Raw genomic sequence first — 7,512 nt, 5'->3', positions numbered from 1 at the left:
CAGCACCATGTTCAGTAAGTGTGGGGAAATGACAGGAGATAAAACCAAAGGTGCAAAAGTGGTTGAAACTCAGGGATGGCAGGAGGAAGCAGAGGATTTCTATTTCAGTTATAAGCCTTGTAGTACTGTTTGACTTTTAATACTATGTACAATGTTACTTTGATTAAGAGTGAAAGTGAATTTAAACAAATTAAATAGGGAAGTGTGGACTAGTGGACTACCCTTTAGGACTTTGGATATGGAGAGAAGGAAATATAGGGCAATAACCACCTTATATATTTGTAGTAAGGATTGAACAAACAAGGCATTTACACAATGTTTGGCCTAGAACCAGCAGCAAGAATTGTTATAACATGAAGCAGAACATAGGAACAAGGTTCATCATGGGCTCATTAGACCTGAGAGATGTCATTATAAGAATAGGCTATGAAAATAAGAGATCATTATGGTCACCACCAAAGCAGAAAAATGCTACACCCTCCCCTGTCCCTTCTGCATCCTCCAGATCTTTTTCTCTCTTCCTTCCTTTTTTTCCTTTCTTTTAATAGAGACAGTCTGGCTATGTTGCCCAGGCTGGTCTCAAGCTCCCAGGCTCAAGCAATCCTCCCACCTCAGCCTCCTAAAGTGCTGGGATTACAGGTGTGAGCCACCACATCTGGCCATTTCCTCCACATTTTTCTCTCGACTGAATCCACCCAATAGAGTAATTATCCCTACCAAGGACCAAACACCCCCACATACATGCCCCTTCCCTCTATCCCAACCCATAACCCTGAGAAAAGTTAAACGTCCCTCCCAGGGGCATAAATGTCCCACATTTTAGTTTCTAGGAAAGGGAGTTTGGAAGGGAATATTGAATCATATTAGCAAACTTTCATTCATTCATTTATTCATTCATTCAGTGCATATGTATTGAGTGCATGGTATGTGCCAGCCATAGTTCTAGGTATCGAAGACCCAGTGATGAACAAGACAACAAGCTTTACACCTTCAAAATGTTTATATATAATGTCACAATGACCAGAGCAGCTACTTGGGCAGGTAAGGCCTCTGGCAAGGATAATTACCTCCATTTGCACTGCCTGGTCTGATGCAGTGGAATGAAATAGAAGATATGACTTGTGACATCTGGTCATTCACATCCCCCTGCTTAAGTTACCATCCTTGTACCATATGGCCCTGTCCCCTCGACCACAGCTCTCTGGACCAGTAACAGACATCTGACCCAAGCTGAGCAATTAGATTCTACCCCCAAGAACTTGCCAAAAATTAGATGTGGGAGGTGAGTTGAAAGGTCATTCAGAGTGAGGCCCACAGCAGAAGCCAGAGTTGACACCATGACAAGCCAACATCATGGGCAGGCCAGACTTATAAGGGGCAGATGCTCAGAGTAGGTTGAAGCAAGCAGTCTGTCTGCAAAGAGGAAAATGTGGCATCTATGCTGTAAGAAGAAACCAGACATCACTGGTCCCCAGGAGGAAAGAGAAAAAGAGAATGAGCAAAAGACTCTTTTTAAAAAGGAGAGAGCAGCTGCCTCAGTATCTGAGAGCTTCCAGACCCAGCTCCATTTCTACCAGATCGTCCAGTTCATTCTTGGGGGATGTTTTCAACCACGAAAGGACTCCTCTGTCCTTCTCTTGAGTTGGTTTGAATAGTTCTTTTTTGTTGTTTTCACTAGGAGAATGTATATTTATATAATAAGTCTATAAGTTGATAAAGTAAATAGTAATTTCCTGAAAGTTTTAAAATTCATTTTCCAAAGGTGGTTTTTTTTTTTTTTTTTTTTGACGGAGTTTCGCTCTTGTTGCCCAGGCTAGAGTACAATGGGGCGATCTCGGCTCACTGCAACCTCCACCTCCTGGGTTCAGGCAATTCTCCTGCCTCAGCCTCCTGAGTAGCTGGGACTATAGGCGTGTGCTACCATGCCCGGTTAATTTTTGTATTATTAGTAGAGACGGGGTTTCACCGTGTTGGCCAGGCTGGTCTCCAACTCTTGACCTCTGGTGATCCACCTGCCTCGGCCTCTCAAAGTCCTGGGATTACAGGCATGAGCCACCGCGCCTGGCCTCCAAAGGTTTTTTAAGTGAATTTTTTGTGTTTGCTGTTTTGTTGTTGTTGTTGTTTCTTTCTTTTCTCCTTTTTTTTTTTTTTTTGGCTCTTAGAAAATCTGAGACTTGTGAGTTCAGAGAAAGCAAGGCCAAGACTGGCTGGGATAGGGGTTGGGGGCTTGGTCCTTTGCTGCAGAAAGTGGGGTGCTTAGCCAGGGCCTCTCATCGCCTGGCCATCTTGAGTCAGGGAAGAGGAGGAAGGAGAAGGGATTGCTTGAGGCCAAGAATTTGAGAACAGCCTGGCCAACATGGTGAAACCCCATCTCTACTAAAAATACAAAAATTAGCCGGGGGTGGTGGTGCACGCCTGTAGTCCCAGCTACTCGGGAGGCTGAGACAGGAGAATCACTTGAACCTGGGAGGCAGAGGTTGCAGTGAGCCGAGGTGGCACAACTGCACTCCAGCCTGGGTGAGAGAGCCAGACTCCATCTCAAAAACAAACAAACAAACAAAAAAACAGCTATCCATTTGTAAACTGCCGATTTATCTGGGGTATTGTATTAATCCATTCTCACACTGCTATAAAGAAATACCTGAGACTGGACAATTTATAAAGAAAAGAGGTTTAATTGGCTCATGGTTCTGCAGGCTGTACAGGAAGCATGATGCTGGCATCTGCTTGGCTTCCAGGGAGGCTTCAGGAACTTACCATCATGGTGGAAGGTGAAGGGGGAGAAGGCATGTCACATAGTCAAAGCAGAAACAAGTTGAGGGGAAGGTGCCACACACTTTTAAATGACCAGGTCTCACCAGAACTCACTCACTATCACGAGATAGTACCGAGGGGATGGTGCTAAACCATTAATAAGAAATCCACCCCCGTGATCCAATTACCTCCCACTGGGCCCCACCTCCAACACTGGGGATTACAACTCAACATGAGATTTGCGTGGAGACACAGATCCAAACCATATCAGGCATTGCCCCTACAAGGTTTTTGTAAAGCATCAGTGATTTCACCATTCTTCCACCATTCTTCCACCCAAGCTTCACCATAAATGTGGTTTGTTCTTCCTTCAATTTTAACAGAATTAATGTTGCTCTCTGATAAGGGCTGTTTTCAAACTGATGTCTTATCCTTTTAGTGCCTCAAAGTAGATCCTGTTCAGACATGTTGTAACAAGTTAGTACCAGTTTATTTTGGTGCAATCCATGGATAGCTTTTTCATAGTATGTGATAATGTTTTCCTTTTTCTTTTTCTTTCTTTCTTTCTTTCTCTCTCTCTTTCTTCTTTCTTTCTTCTTTTTTTCCTCTCTTTGTCCCCTTCTCTCTTTCTCTTTTCTTTTCTTTTTTTTTCCGAGACAAAGTCTCACTATGTTGCCTGAGCTGGTCTTGAACTCCAGGGCTCAAATGATCCTCTTGCCCCAGCCTCCCAAAGTGCTGGAATTACAGGTGTGAGACACTGCACCTGGCCTGTAATATGCATTTTCCATGAACTTTTTGAAGACCCCTCAGCCAGGCACGGTGGCTCATGCCTGTAATCCCAGCACGTAGGGAAGCAGAGGCAAGAGGATAGTTCACCTGTCTGAGCAACATAGTGAGACCACATTCTCAATTAAAAAAAATAAATTAATAAGAATGAAGACCCCTCATATATTTACCAGACCAGAAACACCAACCTCGAGAGTCTTGCTTACCTCTACCGTGTGTGTGTGTGTGTGTGTGTGTGTGTGTGTGTGTGTGTGTGTGTGTGGAGGCAGGTATGAGAGAATCTCCTGGCCAACCAATAAAGAGAGATTAGAGAGCCTACCTGCCCTTCCCCACTCACCCCCACAAAAAGGACTGACAGAGAGCTTCGCAAAGATACAGACTCAGAGGAATGGGGACTGTAGAGGCCTACACCGTGGGAAGGGGGCAAAGGGCTCTCCCAGCCCCTACCAGAGGCCATGAGGAAGGGTGTTTGATCTGAGTCTCACCAGGAGCCTCATCGTCACTCTAGTTGTATGGAGCTATAGAGAAGGATTTGTAGACAAGGGCACCAGGCACGGCACTGGGGACCTGTTGTGGGGCCAGGTGGGCAATGTAGTGCTTGACCTAGTCAGAGACACCTCTCCCTGCAGCTCCTCGGCCATGATGAAGTTCTTGTCCCCTGCCATGACCTTAAAGGAGGTAACGACCTGGCTGTGTCTACATTGGTTGTTTCCCAAGACCTGAAGTTGATGAAGGCTTGGGAGGCCACAAGGCTGCTATGGTTGGGGTCAACCACACTCCTGATGCCGTTGAACTCAGCATTGCTCTGCTGTTATTCTCCACATTGTAGCCCAAGCTGATGAAGCAGGCCTTGAACTCCTTCAGCCCCAGCACCCTGCCATGGCCCTTGTCAGTGTGGCTGAAGGACACCTGAAACTCTTGCATCTGCTCCTGGCCAATGCCCTGGGTATTGCAGGTGAGGATCTGCTTCTTGACCTCACTGATGGTGCAGCCAATAGTGGTGAGCAGCTGCTGCCAGCCGTGCGGATGTGTTCCACCACATAGCTGATATGCTTGTTGTTGAAGATGAAGACCTCCTGGAGGAGCTGGTGCTCTGCGTCAGCAGGTCCAGGTTCAGCTTGTGATCCATGATGCTTTGCTCATATTGCTTCGGGTTTAGCTGGTCCTCTGGGGTCCCCTTCATTCTGATGGAGCTGTACCCACTTTCCTCCATCTTGGTCTGGATCCAGGGCCCCATGACATTGGCCTGGCTAGAGAACTGATGGTGGAGGTGCTCGTTGGACTGCTGCTTGCTCTGCTCCTCCAGAAGGGCATGATCCTGCTTTGGCACCAACTGCTGCAGCTTTGCCCACCGGGAGTGGATGATCTGGGTGGAGTCGGGGGAGGTGACAGTGGTGTAGGGGTTGCTGCCTGACAGCTTGGTATGTTTGCTCTCTGTGATCCTCTGGGCTTCCTTGTGGGTGGCCAGGATAGCCTCTTTATCCCTATCAGTATCTGGCGGGGTCAACTTTTGGCTGTGGGCTGAGATCAGGCCCTCAATCTTCTCGGTATTGTAGATGAGGAACATGTCCTGGAGCTCCTCCACGGCACTCTCCATCCAGTTGTAGAAGGCTCTGCCCACTTGGCATACTCCAGGTACAGATGATCACTGGCCTCCAGCTGCTTCTTCATTTTCTCCAGGGCTTCCCTGTGACTGTGGGTCAGAGAGTGCAGGGTTTCCCACTGCTTGTAAATCTTCTGGCACTGGGCATTGACAGCTGTGGGAGTCACAGTAATCCAGCTTGTTGAGTTCCTGGGCAATGTGCTGTATGATACTGTGAAATAATGTATTTGGTCTTTGATCCTGCTTCCTGCATATAGTGACTAAAAAATAATTAGAATTTCCAAAACAATGTCTTTTTGTATGCTGATGATTTGATGGATGGCTGGTAGCCCCTAGGGAGCTTCAGGATGGAGACTGGTCACCAGAAAAACCAAGGGATAAGTAGAGGGTTGGGACTTTCAGCCCCACTGCCCAACCCCTGAGGAGGGAAGAGGGGCTGAAGATTAAGTTGATCAGCAATAGCCAGTGATTTAATCAATCATGCCTATATAATGAAGCCTCCATAAAACCCTGAAAAGATGCGTTCACAGAGCTTCTGGAGAGCTGAACACATGGAGGTTCCTGAAGAGTGGCATCCCCAGAGAGGGCACGGAAGTCCCAAGTCCCCTTTCCCACACCTTGCCCTATGCTTCCCTTCATCTGTATCCTTTGTAATATCCTGTGTAATAAACAAGCCAATGTAAGTAAAGTGTTTTTCTGAGTTCTGTGAACTGCTCTAGCAAATTAATGGAACCCAAGTAGGGGGTAGCAGGATCCCCAATTTATAGCCAGTTGGTCTGAAGCACAGGCAAAAATAATTGGGCTTGTGATTAGCATCTGAAGTGGAGGCAGTACTGTAGGACTGAGCCCTTACCCTGTGGTATCTGGCACTATCTCCAGGTAGATAATGTCAGAATTGAATTAAGCTGGAGGATAACCAGCTGGTGTCTGCTGCAGATTTGATTGCTTTTTCCATGGGTGGGGAAAACCCTACACACATTTGGTCACAGAAGCATTCTGGGTTGTGTGAGAGCAGAGGAAAAATAGTTTGAGTTTTTTCCACTCTCAGAGCCTTGATGAGCTCCACAAAGTCCTGGTGTATGGCCAGATCACTCTCGAAGGCTTCATGGTTGTGGATAAGGGCTTTGATGTCTGATAGGGTGGCCGTCTCATAGTCCCGCTGCGGAAGCCTGGCTTCCTTCTCATCGGTCCAGGTCTCATGGATGGAAGTCTTCTGCTGGAACTTCTCTGCCAGGTGGTCGAGCTGCTCTAGCCTGCGGATATCATTCAGCAGCAACTCCTCATGTCACTTCTTGGCCTGCTCCAGGTGCTGTCCACTGTTGTTGATGTTCAAAACCATCTTACCCTCGGAGCCCAGGAAGGCGGGCTGGTTGCTTAGGCGCAGCTTTGTCTAAGGTGTGTTGAAGGTGATCTCCAGCTGGCCTCTCTCCTGCACCTTGGACAACTTGTGGATGCACCAGTAGTCACGAAAGACTTCTGCTGCATCTCCTGGAAGGTCTTTTGGGGTATGGGGTTCTCCAGCCAGGGGCTGTTTTGCTGAATCCACTCCAGGAGATCACTGGCCAGCCTCTTGTAATTTTCCATCAACTGCTCATGCCCCTGGTAGACAGCCAACAGTTTGCAGTTCTGGTTGGTGGCCGTTGCTACTAAAAATACAAAAAGTTAGCCAGGCATGGTAGCACATGCCTGTAATCCCAGTTACTTGGGAGACTGAGATAGGAGAATCACTTGAACTCAGGAGGTGGAGGTTGCAGTGAGCCGAGATCAAGCCATTGCACTCCAGTCTGCGACAGAGTGAGACTCTGTCTCAAGAAAAAAAAAAAAAAAAAAAAAAGGCCCATGCAGTGGCTCATACCTGTAATCCCAACACTTTGGGAGGCTGAAGCAGGTGGATAACCTGAGGTCAGGAGTTCGAGACCAGCCTGACCAACATGATGAAACCCCACCTCTACTAAAAATACAAAATTAGCCAGGCGTGGTGGTGCTTGCCTGTAATCCCAGCTACTTGGGAGGCTGAGGCAGGAGAATCACTTGAATCTGGGAGGCGGATGTTGCAGTGAACTGAGGTTACGACATTGCAGTCTGGCCTAAGAGACGAGTAAGACTTCATCTAAAAAAAAAAAAAATTACAATGTTAGTTTAGTGATACTGATTTTCTTTTAGTTACTGTTTGTATTATGTACTGTTTGTATGTTTGTTTGTTTACCACCTTTGATTTAACATATCTGTATCCTTCTGTGGAAATTTCTTTTCTTTCTTTTTTTTTTTCTTGAGATGGAGTTTTGCTCGTTGCCCAGGCTGGAGTGCAATGGCGCGATCTCGGCTCACCACAACATCCGCCCCCCGGGCTGAAGCGATTCTTCTGCCTC

The 7,512-nt window shown here is 47.0% G+C and overlaps 1 pseudogene; it reads right to left on the bottom strand.

Annotated features, from left to right (window-relative positions):
- Nucleotides 1–4,006: 4,006 nt before the first annotated feature.
- Nucleotides 4,007–6,805, bottom strand: LOC100600746 (annotated as a pseudogene).
- Nucleotides 6,806–7,512: the final 707 nt, after the last annotated feature.

This window comes from Nomascus leucogenys, chromosome 12 (genome assembly GCF_006542625.1).
Source record: "Nomascus leucogenys isolate Asia chromosome 12, Asia_NLE_v1, whole genome shotgun sequence".
In the NCBI taxonomy this organism is placed as follows: domain Eukaryota; kingdom Metazoa; phylum Chordata; class Mammalia; order Primates; family Hylobatidae; genus Nomascus; species Nomascus leucogenys.
The sequence above is the reverse complement of the archived record's forward strand: the minus strand, read 5'-3'. Positions and strand labels throughout refer to the sequence as shown.